Below are 21194 nucleotides of genomic sequence, written 5' to 3'. Positions count from 1 at the left end.
AAAATTATAATAAATGAACAGAAAATTAATCAGGCAAATAAAAATGAAAAGAGGTGAATGGCCAAAAAAAAAAAAAAGTCTTTTTAATACAAGAGAAAAATTTGTGTGAAACTGAATCCAACCCAGAGGAATGGAGAGAAACCATGTCCTGCTGACATTAAGTCACATCTGAAGCTAGTTCATCCCTGCACCTTTTTGTTAAATAAATTAATGCATTCCCTTTTATGCTTTGCTTAGTTTTGTTTAAGCCACAGTGAATTTGGTTTTCTGTCATTTCAACCATAGTCTTTACTGATGAAATACATCAGTGTAGCTCTGGCAGTCGTAACTCTGACTTAGATGACCTTCAGTAACGTTTTTGGTTTGTCCGTTTGTTTTGTGGAACTGGGGTTTGTACTCAGGATCTGAGCTTGCAAAGCAGGCACTCTACCACTTGAGCCACACCTCTAGTCCCTTTTGCTATGGCTATTCTGGAGATGGGGGTCTCTTGAACTATTTGCCCAGGCTGACCTTGAACCATGATCCTCCCCCCCAAATCTCAGCCTCCCAAGTAGCTAGGATTACAGACATGAGTCACCAGAGCCCAACCCTTGAGCAAGTGGATTTTTTTTTAAATCATATTATGGTTGTACTGGGGGTACATTGTGACATTTACAGACTTGCTTTCAATATATCTTAGTTAAATTCATCCCCTCCATCATGCTCTTTCATCTCCCCTCCCCCACTCTTAGAATATTCTCAACACACCTCATTTTTCCATTTTCATACATGAACACATATTTCCACCACATTCACCCTCCTACACACTTTCCTTATATCCTCCCCCACCTACAGGTACCAACTCCAGTAGGACATGTTTTACCTTCCTGTCCTTTATGCTTGAAAAAAGACATTTTTGTTTAAGATATCTATTCAAGGAGTTTCATTATGACATTTCCATATATATATATATAATATCCCAAATTGGTTGAGCAAGCTTTTAACTGGACCTGCATTCAAAACTGTGATTATATTTATGGGTCTTTCCCTAGAATTATGCTGTTTTCAAAACGTTTGTTCTAATTGAAAAGGAATGTCCCACACCACTTCAAGGTACACTTAAGTAGAGCAAAACCCAACACCTGATCTTCCCTTTGGGATTCCTTTCACTGTTTTTAAATGTGAGGCTACTTTAACATAGTGTTTGACAGATGTGCTCAAGCCACATAAATGGTTTGTAAGATAACCTATTCCAGTGCATATATGGAAATCAATTGGAAAGGACTGGAGGTGTGACTCAAGTGGTAAAGTGCCTGCCTCGCAAGCATGAAGCCCTTAGTTCAAACCCCATTACCACAAAAAAAAAAAAAAAAAGATCCTAACTTTTCCTACCTCTACTGCTCAACCCAACCTCACTGCAGAAGAGACAGAAGGAAATGACTACATGAAACATTACTTACTCAAAAATTGCATCTCACCCTTCTAGCAGACAGCCTTTAGAACGTAGGGATTGGAGATGATCAGAGCAAAGCAATAGCACTTTGGGTATCAGATGGTAAGAGGCTGCTTTGAAATGAAATTTGAGTAAACCTGAGCTTCCTGGACCAAGTTCAGAAACACTAAGATCAAGTTTATGAGCCAGACATCATTGTAAAAACTGTCTGAGGAGCTCATGTGTTCTCCAAATCACTAACAGGACACCAGGCTATAGCCAGATGAAAACACAATGCTGAAGTTCATTCTGTTGTGGGAGAAAGACTAGTTCATGGGACATAGTAAGAAATCAATGGGCAACGGGAAAACACCTGACTGGAAGTCAAAAGGCCAGAGTTGAGCCCCTTGTGCCTCGAACTAAGACTATCTCAGGTCAATCCCTTCACAACCCTCTGCCGCATGCACGTAACAAAAGGCATGGCATGAGTGAGCTGCTCTCCACAGTACTTCCAGCCTCAACAGTCCACATTCTACTAACAAGAACTGTCCGAGTATCCCAACTCATTCATATTTAATTATAAATTAAAACAACCCTGCAAAAAAAAAAAAAAAAAACAGAATTAACTCTCTGGCATCTGTTGTGTAATGTTTAACTTATATGAAGTGCTGATTTCCTTCTCTTTAAGCCTTGCTGAGAGATAAAAGGCAAAGTTAATAGCCTCTGACAGCAACGTTCATAAAACGATCAGCAGTGAGAAGCAGGAAGGCCTAGGAAAAAAGGCCTTAAATTAGCACTCTCTTGCACTGCACAGCTGCTGACATAACACGTTAGGAAATTCCTGCACCCAGGTATCCCCAAATTCAAACTAAATTCAGTTGAAAGCTAAGCTACCAATGAAAGCTGCTCCTCTCTCATCTCTCTTCTAATTTTAGGACAAATGAAGAGAATAACACAGTACAGACCTGGGGAGGGAGGGGCCCAGGCTCCTCTTCCTCTGACCCAGGCCCACACTGACAGCTTCTAAAGTAGTTCAGAATCCTTGGGTCAGGCCAGGGGGGCGGTGGTCACTGGGGCCCCAGGCCACCCAGCACATGGCCTCCCCCATTATGAGCCCCTCTCCCTCAGTTCCCACACGTTTCCAAGCACCACCAAAGCGGTTGCTAAAGTGCTCAGCACACAGCTCAATTCCACAGCCTTGCCCCCTCCCAGCTATGTACACAGGAAATAATAAAAGGGTACCTTGTGCATTTTTTACGGCTTAGAGGAGATGCCACTAAACCCCAAGCTCCTGGTATATTTTCTTTTATTTAAAGCAATCAGACACTGAAAATGGTCTGAGCCAGCAAACTATGAGAGTCACCCAACCCTCCCAAGACACATAGATGCTGCACTTGAAAGGACTGCTCCTAAAGGACTCAGAGCTTGAAAGACACTGTGTTTTCTGATACAATAATTCATCTTCTAGAAATATATCTATCCAAAAGAAATAATGAGGCAGATCAAAAGGAATGCACAAAGATATTCATATGACATAGAAAAATTAGAACATTGAATACCCACCTATTGGAGCAGCATAGATTGTTGTGTGGATATTAAAAATTGTGAATTTTGCAAAGAATTTATAAATGAGCATGGAAAAAAGTTCATGATATAATGCAATGGGGGGAGAAATAGGACAGAGTACTAAGTTAACTGTGAAATATAATATTGCATAGAATAATGGTTGCGCTCTTAACAAAAATCTTTTTAATAGTTGGTGTAAGTTATTTACAAACACCCTTTATCATGTTAGGAAAGCTCCCTGTTGTTCCAATTTTGTGAACTTTTTTGCCTAACTGTATTCTAAGCATTCTATGAGCCAGGCATGGTAGCACAGGTCTGTGGTCCTAGCTACTCAGGAGGTGGAAACTGAAGGAAAATGAGTCCCATACCAGCCTGGGCAAAGTTAGTTCCAGACCCTATCTGAAAAACATGTTGACAGCAAAAGGACTGGGAGAGTGGATCAAGTGGTAGAGCACTTGCCAAGCAAGTATGAGGCCCTGAGTTCAATCCCCAATACTGCAAAAAAATAAAATAAAAAGCTTTTTTTCTAATCTACTAGTTCTCTCAATTTTTGTCTTATATTAAGGTCATGCTATTAAATTCATATTCTTTTTTTTTATCTTGAATGTTGAGACATTTTAACCTCTGTGATATTTTTTTTTCATTTATATTTGGCCAATATTGCCAGCTTTCTTTGGGCCTCTTGGGTTTTAGTCAACATTTATATTTTTTTATTATTTTATTGCTAAACATTCTGTGTCCTTATGTTTTAGACATGTCTCTTGCAGACAACATTTAGCTGGATCTTTCACCTCAGTTCCTTTAGCTTCTGGTTGCTGATACCCTGGGCCTTCTGTCTTCTCACATGCTTGCTGAATTCTTGATTTCCTTGAGATTACTTTTCTCATTTCACTTTTATCCCCACTAGCTAGAGTGTTTTCCATTGTTTTACTACTTTTTAGTAGTTGCCTCAGAAATTTTAACACACACTTCACTTATTGGTCTAAGTAACCAATATTTTTGACCTCTTCCTAGACTATCCTAGAACCTTAAAACATGTTAGCTCCTTTTGCTTCTCCAACTATGATCACTGTTTCCCACTGAAGACATCATTATTGCTCTGTACAGTCAATGAGAGCTTTCCCCACTCTCCATTACTTCTTCCACAGGCCTTCCACTGGGAATAATTTTCTTCTGCTTGCAGTGTTTCCTTTCCATGAGGATCTGCTGGAACAAATTCTCTACGTTTTTGTAAGTCTGAAAGGTTTGTAATTTGCCCTTGGTTTTTTTATGTGTGTTTGGGCAGTACTGGGCTTGAACTCAGGGCTTTGTGCTTGCTAGTCGGGTGCTCTATAGCTTGAGCCAAACCTCCAGCCCTTGCCTTGTTTCTTAAAGATGTTTGGTGGAAATGAAATCCTAAGCTGACAGTTAAGTTCTCCCGGTTCAAGAAAAATAGTATTTTCCTGTCTTACAACTTCTAGTGCTGCATCATCAGGATAACTTGTCAAGTCGTAAAAGAAAGCTACCTCTTCTCTTTGGCTTTGCTTAAGCTCCTCTTCTCATCTTTTTGTGTTCTGCAATTTAGATACACTTCTCAATTTTTTTCCTTACTTACCTTAATTGGGATTCATATGAATTCATGAATATATAAAGTGATGGTTTTCATTGGTCCTTGAAAATTCTTATCAATTAACTCTTTCTTAATTTCTTCCTTTCTTTCTTTGTTTCTTTCTTTCTTGCAGTACTAGGGTTTGAGCTCAGGACCTTGTGTGTGCTAGGCAGGTGCTCTAACACCTGAGTTGAACTATACCTCAAGTGCAGCTTGCCTTTTCTCATTTTCTGTCTCTTCTTATTCTGAAGATATAATTAAAATTTTCTTCAGATTCATTGTCTAATTCCCTATTCAGCTTGGATCTGTTATTAAATTCATTGAGTTACTATATTTTTATTATTCCAAGTTCCATTGGGTTCTTTTTCTAATCCACTTAGTCTTTATGGTTTCTTGTTGGCTTATAATGTGTGTGTGTGTGCGTGTGTGTGTGTGTGTGTGTGTATGATGTTTGGGATGGGGAGGTCTTTTTTTCTATGAGATGCTCACTGCCTTCTCATTGAGTGATGGGAACAGTCAATAATCTGAAATATAAACTATATTTTCTCAAAAGAGGACAAACAAATAGCAGGGGCACCTTCCATGTAGAAACACTTTATATCATCAAATGTCCATCTGGAAATGTTCCTAGGCATGTAGTTATTGATACACACCTATGTTAGACCTGGTTGAGGACCACAGACTCTCAGGGCACCAAGGTTTTAGCAGGGGATTTTCCTTATAGTCTTAGAGAACTGGAAAGGAAGTAAAAGATAGGGGCTTTTTTGTTTGTGGTTTTCTGTTTTTCTTTTTTCCCAAGTCACTCTCACATTGCAGGAGAAACTTTTGAAGCTCCAGTTTTATAGCCAGAGGACCTTTTCTTAGATGTCTCCCCTTGTGTTTTGTCCCCTGTGTCCTCAAGCCATGAAAAGTTCAGTCAACCTGTTTGTCAAATACCTTTAAGGCAGACATGCCAGCTACAGACTCAATTTTCCCCTTTACCTTGCTTTTGGCCTGAGTTTTTATCCATTTCTTACTGGCTCATTGCATCTAAGAAAAGTTTTTATTTTATCTAGCATGTTAATATAACTTCAGTGGGAGTGTCAAAAACAGAACCCAGGCCAAGGTGCACATTCAAAGCCACAGAGCCCGGGACCTGACGGCCACATCAGGGTCCACTCTATCCCACAGTGGATTAGCTGGTGCCGGGCACTTCGCAATAACTGCTAACACATGCTGGTGCTCAGTGTGCCAGGCATCGTGCTAAGCATTCTACAAGTATTAATTTATTAATCCTTACAACTATCCCAAGGATGGGGTAGACGGTTATCCCATTTACAGAAACTGGACCTCAGATGTTAAAAATTACCTAAGATCCCACAGCTAGCTAGTAAGAGACTTAAGCACCAAAAATCTAATTTTTAAAATCTGTTTTATTTTCCTACCTAGCAAATAATAAATACAAGGAAGGAGAGAGAGAAAGACACAAGAAAGAGTCCTGCTACAAATGGCTGGCAGCATCAGCCTGGACTGGACTGGACGTCCAGCTCCAGTCAGCAGTCTTGACCTCCCTATGTCAGAATCACCAGGTCTTCAGCATTTTTAAGCAGCTCATGTGTAAAAACTGGGCACACAGTGCAGGCTGGATATTAAGACTACACTGAAAAAAACAACACCCAAAGGCTTGAATAGTTAACTGACAATTAGATTTTCAATTCTCAGTGGAAAATAATCTTGAACTCTGTCCCAATATTAATACAGATGACCACATCTGAAGATTCTTCCTAAAGACACATACAAAAAAATCCACAATTCTTATTTAATTTACTTACTTGTAGTTCTGACATACAAAAAATCCTCAATTCATCCTAATAGTCTCTAAACCAATGATTTCTGAACTTTTTAATATTAGAAATGAACTTCAGAATAGCCGTGCCCCCAATTCCTGCTTACATAAGGGCATACAAAACTTAGTTTTAGAAATGGCAAACCCCAGAGGAGGATTGACCTCCTGGATTCCCAGGTTCATCTCATCCCCTGTCTACTTCCCACTCACAATAAGTGCGGGGAGCTCTCCCCAAAATGCATTGAATGCGTTCCACTCTTCCTTCCAGCAGGGACAAATTCAGCTCCAGTAAGAAAGGTGCCTTGCACTGGCCACTAAGCCTCCTGCCAAACAGCAGCTCTCTTCCCTCTCAACCACAGAACAAGCTGAGAGAAGCACTTCCCTTGTTGTGTCCCCAAAATAGGAGCGCTCAGAAGCCCACAGGTGTAAAAGGCCACAATTGCTCGCTATCCATTCATGAATCAGACAGTCCACCTATGTGCTCTGAGCCCACTGTACACTGTAGACACTGAGGGGATGGAGAGATGTTTGAATCTAGCCATCACAACTAATGACCTATGTGGAGGACAGGGCGCAGGAATAAAAAAATAAGTAAAATCTGCACAGCAAAGGGCAAAATATATGACAGATGGCAAATGAATTATATCACAGTTTTAAAAAAATTAAGGGCTTGAGGCATGGCTCAAGTGGTAGAGCACCTGCCTAGCAAGCACAAGGCCTGAGTTCAAACACCAATATTGAAAAAGAAAACCTATTCTCAGTTAGCAAGGAAAAAATTATCTTAATCTATTTGCTATTACTGTAACAGAGTACCTGAGACTGGGTAACCTATAAAAAATAAAAGTTTATTTTGCTCACAGTTCTAGAGACTGGGAAGTCTAAAAGCATGGCACTAGTGAGGACCTCATGCTGCTTTACTAGGAGTGGAAACCAGAAGGGATAGAACAAGAAGGTTGGACTTGCTTTATAGCAACTCACTCTCATAATAACTCGTCCAGTCCCACTAGACCAAAGTCAGTCCCACAAGAAAGGTATTAGTCTCTCCTAATGACCTAATTACCTCTTATAATCCCCACTTCACAACACTGCCACAATGGCAATCAAAATTCAATATGAATTTTTGTAGGGATAAACCACATCAAAACCATATCAATTACTAAGGTACACTGTTAATATGTTGTTTAAATACAATGTAATATAATAAAGAACTTAGCTGACAGGCTGACTAGACTCAAGTGGTAGAGCACCTGCCTAGCAAGTACAAGGCCCTGAGTTCAAAAAAACAAAATCAGTGAACTTCAAGAAAATATAGTAGAGAAACAATTCAATGAAATCAGGAAAAACAGTACATGGCCCAAATGAGAAATTTAACAGAGATAGAAAATGTTTTAAAAGAATCAAATTCTGGAGCTAAAAATGAACTAAATGTAAAATGCAATAGAGACTGTCAACAGCAGAATTAATTGTGCAGCAAAAAAAGTATTTGAACTCAGACATGGGTCACTTGAAAATATGGAGTCAGCGAAGAAAAAGAAAAGGGAAGAAGAAAGCTTACATGGCTTACTGGGAAGAGCAGAAGAGCAAATATTTGAACTATAAGCGTTAAGGAAGGAAAAGGGAGACACAGACTTATTTAAAGAAATATTAGCAGAAAACTTTTCTGAAGAAAGACATAAATATTCAAGTATAAAAAGGTCAAAAGGCCTCTAAACAGATTCATTCCAAACAAGACTATACCAAGACACATTATAATCAAAATGTCAAAAGAGAAAAAAAAATCAAAGACAAAAAGACAATCTGAAGCAGCAAGAGAAAAGAAGTATATCACATATAAAGTGGGTCCAATAAGTCTAGTAGCAGACTTCTCAGAAGAAACTCTACAGGTCTGGAGAGAGTGGAATGATGCATTCAAAATGCTGAAGGGGGAGAATTCCAAGATGGCGGCAAGAGGTAGGAAGCAGAAAGCGAGCCTCCTATAGTGAAATCTTGGAGAGACGCTGGAGACACACTTTGCAGGCATAATCACTGAGAAAAGGCATAACTTTGACTCCTCCACATCTCCAGCCGGTGCAGAGAATCTCCACTTCACGTTAAACGGAGAACCGAGGAGGCCCCCGGGGCCGAAAGTGGCCGGCGCCCATACGGCTTGGGAAGACGCGGACCAGGTGAGCTTTGCGGTACCGCGGTTCCCCCACAGACAAGCCTGGGCCAGAGCAGCATAGCCCCCTGGACAGACTGACCTCCACCCGGGAAAAAAAGAGAAACTGAGTACTAAGCAATAAGAACAGTTAAGACACGCTGGAAAGAGGGTGGGGCGCCCTGAGCGCTGAAGACTGGGGGAAGGGAATCCTTCCCGGGACTGTAAATAAACGAGCCGGGCGGGCCGGAGAGGCTCTGGCGGGAGTGGGGCGCGCCCAGCAACCAGGAGCAGGGACGCTTGTGAGAGGAGGGAAGACCCACTTCCCACGTGAACTGTAAATAAACACGCAGGCCTGACAATGCGGGGCAGTGTCGCCTTTCCCAGTGCTTGGAAAGGGAAAAGCCTGTAGCAGAGGCCCCCCTCCCCCGCACAGGAGAACTCCGAGCAAACAAAGCCTGTGGGACCAGGTGAGTGCTAGCTCACCCCAGAGATCTGCATAAATAACGCCGCCAGCTACAGGCTGAGAGCAGCAGGCAGGCAAGCCACAGTTGCAGATACCACTCTCAGAACTGTCTCCAGACGCTTTTTTTTCTTTTTCTCCCTACCTTTGATGAGAGAACAACCGAATTACACCTGCAAGCCGAAAAACTTACTGAAACTGTATTGCATTTGAACTGGGGACACTTGGTGGGGCTTTTTTTTTTTTTTTTTTCTTCTGTGTGTGTGTGAGTGTAGTTTTGTTCTACTTTATGCATCCCCTTTGATGAGACAACTACAGAACAACATCTGAGGCACCAACTCCAGGACTGGAGATTAAGACGGACATCCAAATTATTAAGACTGAAATTGCATTGCATATAAACTTGGAAGTTTTTTGGTTTTTTTTTTTTTAATTTCCTATTTTCCATTTTATTTTAATTCATTTTTATAAATAGATATTACTTTCATTTACTTATTTTTTATTTTTTTTATCTTTGATTTTCAATCCTCTCTCTGTCTCTCTATTGTCTGTTCAGCTTACTGTCGATTAGTACACTAAGACTCCCTGTTTATACCTTTGAAACTCTCTTGTCTGATACCTTGTTCTGCTTTCTCCCTCTTGTCTGTATATTTGTTTTCCCCTTTTCTTTAACTTCTTGCTTTCCATCTCAGCTCACTCTTCCATTCTCAATATTACCATTGTTATTATTACAAGCTAGAAAATACTTAATTACACACAGTACAGGGACAGTAACAACACCAAGGACAATAACAGGAAGACAGAAAAAACAAGGAAACCAGTTTCCCCACAGCAAAAAATTAGTACAGGAACCAGAGGGGAATGAAGAGAACAGAAACTCAGAGCCAGACTCCAACAAAATGAAGATAAACTATGCCAAAGGACCCAATGAAGCCTACAAGAATAATTTAAAAGAAGACATACTACAAGTACTCAATGAGAATTTTATAGAGATGATACTGGATAGGGTCAACCAAAATGTATAGGAGACACTCAAGAAATTCCAAGACAATAAAAATAGAGAATTTGAAAAAGCAAAAGAAGAAATAAAGGAAACCATAGAAGCACTGTATAAACACCAAAGTGAAAGAGAGAACACAATGAATAAATGGATAAATGAACTCAGGACAAAAATAGACAACAATAAAGAAGAAAACAGCCAGGATATGGAAAACCTCAGAAAAAAGAACGAAACAGAACTGCAAAACAAAATGGAAGGCCAATCCAGCAGAATAGAACAAACAGAAGACAGAATCTCAGAACTTGAAGATGAAATGGTAATTAAAGGAAAAACCGAAGAACTATTAATTAAACAACTCAAGACCTGTGAAAAGAAAATGCAAGAACTCACCGACTCCATCAAAAGACCAAACTTGAGAATCATGGGCATCGAAGAAGGAGAAGAGGTGCAAGCGAAGGGAATGCGTAATATATTCAACAAAATAATAACGGAAAATTTCCCAAATCTAGAGAAAGATATTCCCATACAAATGCAAGAGGCCTCCAGGACACCAAACAGACCAGATCAAAATAGAACTACTCCACGACATATCATCATTAAAACAACAAGTTCAGAAACTAAGGAAAGAATATTGAAGGCTGCAAGAGAGAAAAAACAAGTAACATACAAAGGTAAACCCATCAAAATCACAGCAGACTTCTCAACAGAAACATTAAAAGCAAGAAGAGCGTGGGGTGAGATCTTCCGGGCACTGAATGAAAATAACTTCAACCCCAGGATACTCTACCCAGCAAAGCTATCATTCAAAATAGATGGAGCAATAAAAGTCTTCCATGATAAGCAGAAACTAAAACAATATGTGACCACAAAGCCACCATTACAAAAGATTCTGCAAGGGATCCTGCACACAGAAAGTGACACCCAACTTAACCATGAAAAGGCAGGCAGCACCAAACCACAGGATAAGAAAAAGCAAGACAGTAGAGAGTAACATCAAGTTAGGTACACACAATCAAACCTTCAAACAACTAAGATAACTAAATGGCAGGAATCACCACATACCTATCAGTACTAACACTTAATGTCAATGGACTTAATTCACCCATCAAAAGACACCGTTTGACAAAATGGATTAAAAAAGAAGATCCAACAATTTGTTGCTTACAGGAGACTCATCTCACCGACAGAAATAAGCATATGCTTAGGATGAAAGGCTGGAAGAAGATTTACCAAGCTAATGGCCCCCGAAAACAAGCAGGAGTAGCAATACTTATCTCTGACAAAGTAGACTTCAAACCTACATTGATCAAACGAGACAAAGAAGGACATTCCATACTAATAAAAGGGGAAATAGACCAAAAGGAAATAATAATCATCAATCTGTACGCACCCAATGTCAACGCACCCAATTTCATCAAACATACCCTAAAAGACCTAAAAGCATATATAAACACCAACACAGTGGTTGTGGGAGACTTTAACACTCCATTATCATCAATAGATAGGTCATCCAAACAAAAACTCAATAAAGAAATCCAAGATCTAAAATATGCAATAGATCAAGTGGACCTAGTAGATGTCTATAGAACATTTCATCCAACCTCTACACAATATACATTCTTCTCAGCAGCCCATGGAACCTTCTCCAAAATAGATCATATCCTAGGGCACAAAGCAAGCCTCAGCAAATATAAGAAAATAGAAATAATACCGTGCATACTATCTGACCACAATGCAGTAAAAGTAGAACTCAACAACAAAAGTAAAGACAAAAAACATGCAAACAGCTGGAAACTAAATAACTCATTACTTAATGAAGAATGGATCATCGATGCAATAAAAGAGGAAATTAAAAAGTTCCTAGAAGTCAATGAAAATGAAAACACAACCTACCGGAACCTATGGGACACAGCTAAGGCAGTCTTGAGAGGAAAGTTTATAGCCATGAGTGCATATATTAAAAAGATTGAAAGATCCCAAATCAATGACCTAATGATACATCTCAAACTCCTAGAAAAACAAGAACAAGCAAATCCCAAAACAAATAGAAGGAGAGAAATAATAAAAATAAGAGCTGAAATCAACGAAATAGAAACCAAAAAAACCATACAAAGAATTAATGAAACAAAAAGTTGGTTCTTTGAAAAAATAAACAAGATCGATAGACCCCTGGCAAACCTGACTAAAATGAGGAGAGAAAAAACCCAAATTAGTAGAATCAGGAATGCAAAAGGGGAGATAACAACAAACACCATGGAAGTCCAGGAAATCATCAGAGACTACTTTGAGAACCTATATTCAAATAAATTTGAAAATCTCAAAGAAATGGACAGATTTCTAGATACATATGATCATCCAAAACTGAACCAAGAGGAAATTAATCACCTGAATAGACCTATAACACAAAATGAAATTGAAGCAGCAATCAAGAGTCTCCCCAAAAAGAAAAGTCCAGGACCTGATGGATTCTCTGCTGAATTCTATCAGACCTTTAAAGAAGAACTGATACCAACCCTCCTTAAACTGTTCCATGAAATAGAAAGGGAAGGAAAACTGCCAAACACATTTTATGAAGCCACTATTACACTTATCCCAAAACCAGGCAAAGACACCTCCAAAAAGGAGAACTATAGGCCAATCTCCTTAATGAACATTGATGCAAAAATCCTCAACAAAATAATGGCAAATCGAATTCAGCAACACATCAAAAAGATTATCCACCACGACCAGGTAGGCTTCATCCCAGGGATGCAGGGGTGGTTCAACATACGAAAATCAATAAACGTAATAAACCACATTAACAGAAGCAAAGACAAAAACCACTTGATCATCTCAATAGATGCAGAAAAAGCCTTTGATAAGATCCAACATCATTTCATGATAAAAGCTCTAAGAAAACTAGGAATAGAAGGAAAGTTCCTCAACATTATAAAAGCTATATATGACAAACCTACAGCCAGCATTATACTTAACGGAGAAAAATTAAAACCGTTCCCTCTAAAATCAGGAACCAGACAAGGATGCCCACTATCTCCACTCCTATTCAACATAGTACTGGAATTCCTAGCCAGAGCAATTAGGCAAGAAGAAGGAATAAAAGGAATACAAATAGGTAAAGAAACTGTCAAAATATCCCTATTTGCAGACGACATGATCCTATACCTTAAAGACCCAAAAAACTCTACTCAGAAGCTTCTAGACATCATCAATAGCTATAGCAAAGTAGCAGGATATAAAATCAACATAGAAAAATCATTAGCATTTCTATACACTAACAATGAGCAAACGGAAAAAGAATGTATGAAAACAATTCCATTTACAATAGCCTCAAAAAAAATCAAATACCTAGGTGTAAACCTAACAAAAGATGTGAAAGACCTCTACAAGGAAAACTATACACTTCTGAAGAAAGAGATTGAGGAAGACTATAGAAAGTGGAGAGATCTCCCATGCTCATGGATTGGTAGAATCAACATAGTAAAAATGTCCATACTCCCCAAAGTAATCTACATGTTTAATGCAATTCCCATCAAAATTCCAATGACATTCATTAAAGAGATTGGAAAATCTACTGTGAAATTTATATGGAAACACAAGAGGCCACGAATAGCCAAGGCAATACTCAGTCAAAAGAACAATGCAGGAGGTATTACAATACCTGACTTCAAACTATATTACAAAGCAATAACAATAAAAACAGCATGGTACTAGCACAAAAACAGACATGAAGACCAGTGGAACAGAATAGAGGATCCAGATATGAAGCCACACAACTATGAGCAACTTATCTTTGACAAAGGAGCTAAAAATATACAATGGAGAAATAGCAGCCTCTTCAACAAAAACTGCTGGGAAAACTGGTTAGCAGTCTGCAAAAAACTGAAACTAGATCCATGTATATCACCCTATACCAAGATTAACTCAAAATGGATCAAGGATCTTAATATCAGATCCCAAACTCTTAAGTTGATACAAGAAAGAGTAGGAAATACTCTGGAGTTAGTAGGTATAGGTAAAAACTTTCTCAATGAAACCCCAGCAGCACAGCAACTAAGAGATAGCATAGATAAATGGGACCTCATAAAACTAAAATGCTTCTGTTCATCAAAAGAAATGGTCTCTAAACTGAAGAGAACACCCACAGAGTGGGAGAAAATATTTGCCAATTATACATCAGACAAAGGACTGATAACCAGAATATACAGGGAACTTAAAAAACTAAATTCTCCCAAAACTAATGAACCAATAAAGAAATGGGCATGTGAACTAAACAGAACTTTCTCAAAAGAAGAAATTCAAATGGCCAGAAAACACATGAAAAAATGCTCACCATCTCTAGCAATAAAGGAAATGCAAATTAAAACCACACTAAGATTCTACCTCACCCCTGTTAGAATAGCCATCATCAGCAACACCACCAACAACAGGTGTTGGCGAGGATGCGGGGAAAAAGGAACCCTCTTACACTGTTGGTGGGAATGTAGACTAGTACAACCACTCTGGAAAAAAATTTGGAGGCTACTTAAAAAGCTGGACATCGATCTACCATTTGATCCAGCAATACCACTCTTGGGGATATACCCAAAAGACTGTTACTCCAGAGGCACCTGCACATCCATGTTTATTGCGGCACTATTCACAATAGCCAAGTTATGGAAACAGCCAAGATGTCCCAGCACTGACGAATGGATTAAGAAAATGTGGTATCTATACACAATGGAATTTTATGCAGCCATGAAGAAGAACGAAATGTTATCATTCGCTGGTAAATGGATGGAATTGGAGAACATCATTCTGAGTGAGGTTAGCCTGGCTCAAAAGACCAAAAATCGTATGTTCTCCCTCATATGTGGACATTAGATCAAGGGCAAACACAACAAGGGGATTGGACTATGAGCACATGATAAAAGCGAGAGCACACAAGGGAGGGGTGAGGATAGGTAAGACACCTAAAAAACTAGCTAGCATTTGTTGCCCTTAATGCAGAGAAACTAAAGCAGATACCTTAAAGCAACTGAGGCCAATAGGAAAAGGGGACCAGGAACTAGAGAAAAGGTTAGATCAAAAAGAATTAACCTAGAAGGTAACACCCACACACAGGAAATCAATGTGAGTCAATGCCCTGTATAGCTATCCTTATCTCAACCAGCAAAACCCCTTGTTCCTTCCTATTATTGCTTATACTCTCTCTACAACAAAATTAGAGATAAGGGCAAAATAGTTTCTGCTGGGTATTGAGGGGGGGAGCGGGAGGGGGTGGAGTGGGTGGTATGGGAGGGGGTGGGGGCAGGGGGGAGAAATAAACCAAGCCTTGTATGCACATATGAATAATAAGAGAAAAATGAAAAAAAAAAAAAAACAAAATGCTGAAGGCAAAAAGAAAAAAATGAAAACTGCAAACCAAGAATACTTTACCCAACAAAGCTGTCCTTCACAAATGAAGAAGAAAGACTTTCTCAGACAAATAAAAGCTGAGGGAGTTCATTACTAGAATGACTAGTCCTATCTTAGGACTAGACCTGTCTTAGGGGAAATGCTAAAACAAGTTCTTCAAGCTAAAAGAAAAGGATACTAATTAGTACTACAAAAACATATGGAAGTGTGAAACTCACTGGTAAAAGTAAGTACACAGAGTACTCTAATGCTACCATGGTGACATATAAATCACTTCTTTCTTTAGTATGAAGATTGAAAGACAAAACTATTAAAAATAATGGCAGTGAAAATAATTTCTTAAGGGATATACAATATGAAAAGATACAATGTGTGACACTAAAAGCAAAATCATTGGGGAGTGAAGTAAAATTATGGGTTTTTTAATGGAATTAAGTTAAATTTTTATCATCTTAGAATAGCCTACTATAAGATGTTTTATATAAGCCTTATGGTAAAAATAAAACAAAAATCTGTGGAAAATAAACAGAAAAAAAATTTTTAACGGATCAAAACATACCACTATGACACTTTTGAAAACCACATAATCACAGAGGATATGGTAAAAGGGGAAGAAAAGAACAAAGCATCTCTAAAACAGCCAGAAAACAAATCACAAAATGGCAGTGGTAGGCCCTTAAAATAATTATCTTGACTATAAATAAATTTAAAAGACATAAAGTGGCTGAATGGATTTTTTTTTTTTAAAAAGACAGAAAAAAAAAAAAAAACAATTACATGCAGCTTGTAAGAGACTCACCTCACCTTATAGGGTAGACATAGGGTAAAAGTGAAGGGTAGAGAAAGATATTCATGCAACTGGAATTGAAAAGACAGCAGGGGTAGCTATATATGTATCAGATAAAACAACTCTAAGTCAAAACACATAAAAAGAGACATAAATGATAAAGTGTTCAATTCATCCAAAGGATATGAAAATTATAAGCATTTACTCAGCATGGGAGCACCTACAAGCATGAAGTAAATAATGAGTCTGAAGGGAGAGACAGACCATAACACAGTGAAAGGAGGGGATTCGAAGCCCCACATTCAGCAGAAACACAATCACTAAGGAAACGACTGAAACTACTGGACTTTAAAGACACCAGAATGTGCATTCTTCTCAAACACAGAGGACATTCTCCAGGAGAGATTAGACATTAGGCCACAAAACAAGTCCTAACTGAGGATGGAAATTGTATCAATTATCTTTTCTGACTAGACAGTACAGTATAAGTCACTGAGGCAGGGCTGTGCAGGTCAGTGGTGTGCTGCATGCTGAGTATGCCCAAGATCCCGCGTCAATGCCAGAACCAGGAAACAACCAAGAAAGAAAGAAACAGGCAATGGGAAGAAATAAATTAAAAGGGGAATTCAAAAACGAACAACACAACATACCAAAAATTATGGGATACAGCAAAAACTGTTCTAAGAGGGAAATTTATAGCAATATGTGTCCACATCAAAAAGAAGATCTCAAGTAAACAAGCTAATGTCAAGGAATTAGGGGGAAAAAAAAGCCCAAAGTTAGTAAAAGGAAGCAATAACGAGTATGAGAGCAGAAATAAATGAAATAGAAACTAGAAATTAAGAATTGGTTTCTGAAAAGTAAAATTGGCAAACCTTAAGCTAGCTAAGAAAAATGAAAAATGTGATATGTACACAAATGCGATTCTATTTGATCTTCTAGAAGAAAAACCTGTCATTTGCAGCAAACCTAGATGAATCTGGAAGGTGTTATGTTAAGTTAAATACACCAGACAAAGAAAGGCACTGGGCACAGTGGCCCACACCTGCAATCCAGCTAATCAGGAAGAGGAGAACAGGATGAAGGTGGCTTCAGGCCAGCCCAAGAAAAAAGTTAGTGAGACCCCATCTCAACAAATAAGCTGAGAGCAGTAGTATACATGGCTGTGGTCTCAGCTACTGTGTAGCCATAGATTGGATGATTACCATCTAAGGCTGGTCCCTGGGCAAAAACATTTAAGACCCTATCTGAAAAAATAAATAAAGCAGAACAGGGCTGGGGTATGGCTAAGGTGTGCAGTGCCTGCAAGTGTGAGGCCCTCCCTGAGCTCAAAGGGCAGTACCTCAAAAAAAGAAAGAAAACAGAAGGAAGGGAGGTAGGAAGGGAGGAAGGAAGGCAGGAGGGAAGGAGGGAAGGAAGAAGAAGGAAGAAAGGAAGGAGGACAAAGACCACATGATCTCACTTACATGGGGAATCTGAAAACTTGAACTCACAGTAGAGGGTACAAAGCGGGTTACCCAGGACTGTGGTGAAGGCCAGAAGTGGGGAGCAATGCTGGTCCAAGGATAGGAAAGACAGGAATAAAAAATTCAACAAGTCTGTTGTATAACATGACGGTAGTTAGATAATATAGTTTTGTATTCAAATTGATAAGAGTAGGGGACTTTTGGGGGAGTTTTTTGGTGGTACTGGGGTTTGAACTCAGGGCCTCGTGCTTGCTAGGAAGGTGCTCTACCACTTGAGCCACTTCACCAGCCTCAAGGGAGTTCATCTTAATTAAGGGTTCTCACCACAAGAACTAGGCATGTGAGGTAACAAATGCATTTGCTAATTGGTTTAACTGATACATTGCACAATGCATCCACATTTCAACCATTGTGTACATGATAAATACAATCTGTCAATGTAAAAGATAAACACTTTAAATAAATAAAATAAGGAAACCCTGTATGCTCATATGGAATGTTGAATGAAATACATTGTTACAAGAAAAATGGGAAATGCAAACATAATACAGAGCTGAAGTATGGCTCAGTGGTAGAACTCTTGTGGAGCACGCACTAGGCCCTGGGTTCAATTACCAGCACTGCAAAAAGAAAACAAAATTGTGTGGATGTTATACTGTCTTCCCCCAGCCCTTTTCTTTTGGGGAGATAGGGTCTTAGTATGTAGGACAGACTGACCTTGAACTCACAATTGCCCTGCCTCAGCCTCCTGGGTACTGGGTATTACAGACTATGGCACCATGTCTGGCCCGTTTGATTTTTAGAAGAATGAAAAACAAAGCACATGAATGTATTAGCAAAAAAACCAAATAATGTTGTTCGTCTGTGACAGAACAAACTGAATGGCTGAGAGACAGATATTTATGAGAGAATATTCACTGTTTAAAATTCTCTTTTAGAGCAGGTGTGGTGGTACACGCCTGTAATCCCAGCACTCTGGTTGCTGAGGCAGGAGGATTAAAAATTTGAGGCCAGCCAGGTGCTGGTGGCTCATGCCTGTAATCCTAGCTACTCAGAAGTCAGAGTTCAGGAGGATCGTGGTTCGAGGCAAGCCTGGGCAAATAGTTCTCAAGACCCTCTCTCAAAAAAAAAAAACCTTCACAAAAAAGGGCTGCTGGAGTGGCTCAAGGTTTAGGTCCCGAGTTCAAGCCCCAGTATAGGGGAAAAAAAAAAAAAGTTTGAGGCCAGCCTAATCTACATAGTAAGACCCTGTCCAAAAAAAAACTCTTTTAAAATTTGTAAGCATGGACATGTCTTATCTGTTCAGTTTCTCATTCCCACAGAATAAAACTTGACATAGTGATGAGAAGAATTCTGTGAGAAAATATATTCTTCACCAAATCTGAGATGATGAATTGTGCTGAGAGCTGGTCCTGGCTTGAGTTTCTGCCTCTGACTGAAACTTGGACACTAAGTAATAGAGTTCACATTTCTCTCTTTGGACAAATGAAGAAGAAGTTGGTACACAGTTTGTGTTCACTCTTTTCCAAGATTGTATTTTAATGACTTACCCAGTAAACAGAAAAATACTTTCAATTCACAACCCATTGAAGACAAGAAAAGCTGGGGTTCAGAATAAAACATTTGTATACAACCTTTGTTTCTTTTTCCCTGTGAGCAGAGATTTCCCTGACACATTCACACGCTGCTCAGAAAATCAAGCAATGATCACAGACCGCTCTGTGGTAGGAAACCCAGTGGGCAGAAAAGGCAAGAGAACAGGAGGCGTCACTTCAGGGCACAGGTGCCCGCTGCATGGGCGCACTGGCGGCAGAGGAGGACGAGCCTGGTTCCCATTGGTGCCCTGTGTGCGGATGCAGCCAATAGCAATGCTTTGTGAGAAGGAAGAAAAATATGAAAAACTGCAAAATCCTCCCCGGCTCTCTTACGGAAATCCAGAAGAGCTTAGAGTACACTTGGATGTACTCTAAGTGAACTTGGATGAGACCCACAGAGAGAAAAAGAGGGAGAGCTACTTCACTTTTTCCTTAAAACTGCTGCTGGTCAGTCTCTTACATCTAACACTTAGGAGCTAGGAGGCATTTGCTTATCTAATTCCTTTATTATTGAAAGCCAACTATTCTTTTTTTTATTTTTTATTTTATTTATTAAGTTGAAGGTCTCAAAATTCAGAAGTCACGACAGGGAATACAGTAATAGTTTACCTCTGGCCGTGTTCCTCGGCAACCAGCTTCTCATATTTCCTTCGAGACATATTCTGTACAAATACAAGAAAAGAACTTTTTTCTCTCTCGACTCTCCCCTCTTACTTTTTTACACAAGTGGTTGTATGGAACCAAAAATCTTTAAATAGAAATAAAAATCAAAGAATCTTTGCATTATCTTAAATCCTTATACAAACACATTACCTTTTACTATTTAAAAAAAGAAATCTCTTTTGAGGATGGGGGCATGCAAGCAGAACACCTGCACAGTAAGCATGAAGTCCTGAGTCCAGTACCCAGTACCACCAAAAGAAAGTAAAACCTCCGGGGTTTTTTGATCATACAGGCATTTGAACTCAGGGCCTCATGCTTGCTAGGCAGGAGCTCTACCACTTGAGACACTCCAGCAGCCTGTTTCTGTGCTGAGAATTTTCAAGATAGGGTCTCATGAACGATTGCCTAGGTTGGATTCAAACTGCGATCCCATTGATTTTTACCTCCTGAGTAGCTCACAGGTGTGAGCCACCTGTGCCATGCTATAAAATCTCTTTTAAAAACATAAATTTTCTTTTCAATACTTCCTGTATCACTGAAAGTTAAGAAGGAGCTGTTTGGCAAAAAGAAAACAAGATGTCTAGAAAACTAAATTGCATACAATTACCAGCAAATCAACTCACTTAACTTCTGGTCCAGGATTCCGGCCTCTGCAAACCCCGTATAAACTGTCCAAGTTGCCACTGGAGATAATTATAGAGGTTTTATTAACACACCATGGAAATCTGTTCTGAGGTCCTTAGGCCCCTTTACTGAGTTGAAGAGGTGGGAAGAGTAAAGGGAGAAGCTGAATTTGAATGTTTGATTCTTGTAAAGAAGCAACAGGGAAGTGAAGACAGATGAAAAAGAAACTGTGGGTGTCTTCCACTGGGTTAATCAGTAACTCATAAGCACTAGCACTGAACCAGATCTTCCTGCCTCCCAGTGGCAACTTACCAGGTAAGCACAGGGCACCTGAGTGGCTGAACAGGTTGGTAAGTTCCTTGCTAACTTCAGGAGAACCAGCCACCTATTACACCTGCAGAAGAGCAAGCCCAGGGCACCTTTCAGAGGCTCTGCAGTGTCTGAAGCAGGGGTTGAATTCAGTGTGGAGTTCAGCATCCAATTTTTTCCTTTACCCCTGGAGTCAGACAAAAGGAATAAAGTCCAGGAGAGAGATATGCTCTTTGGATGTGTTGTGCTACTAACAGCACGTGAAGACAGGCTCAGATAGTTCACACCTGTAATCCTAGCTACTTAGGAGACTGAGATCAGGTGGATCATGGTTTGAGGCCAGTCAGAGCAAACAGTTCACAAGAC

General features: G+C 39.4%; 2 protein-coding genes across 8 annotated transcripts in view; both read right to left on the bottom strand.

The window, feature by feature from the left end:
* Nucleotides 1-21194, bottom strand: part of C5H3orf33 (chromosome 5 C3orf33 homolog) — a 369083-nt gene that overhangs the window by 299625 nt on the left and 48264 nt on the right. The window lies entirely within an intron of this gene.
* Plch1 (phospholipase C eta 1) overlaps nucleotides 1-21194 on the bottom strand; it is a 220706-nt gene that overhangs the window by 194080 nt on the left and 5432 nt on the right. Inside the window, exons 1-2 of one of the 7 annotated variants that reach the window (XM_074073932.1) lie at nucleotides 20519-20741; nucleotides 19842-19894 (exon numbers count right to left, since the gene is read on the bottom strand). The exons of the other annotated variants lie outside the window; for them this stretch is intronic. The gene's annotated coding sequence lies outside the window, so the exon portion shown is untranslated. Of the gene's footprint in view, nucleotides 1-19841; nucleotides 19895-20518; nucleotides 20742-21194 lie in introns of those variants that run through there. 7 annotated transcript variants of the gene reach the window in all.

This window comes from Castor canadensis, chromosome 5 (genome assembly GCF_047511655.1).
Source record: "Castor canadensis chromosome 5, mCasCan1.hap1v2, whole genome shotgun sequence".
Classification (NCBI taxonomy): Eukaryota; Metazoa; Chordata; class Mammalia; order Rodentia; family Castoridae; genus Castor; species Castor canadensis.
This window is presented reverse-complemented; position numbering and strand designations above follow the sequence as displayed.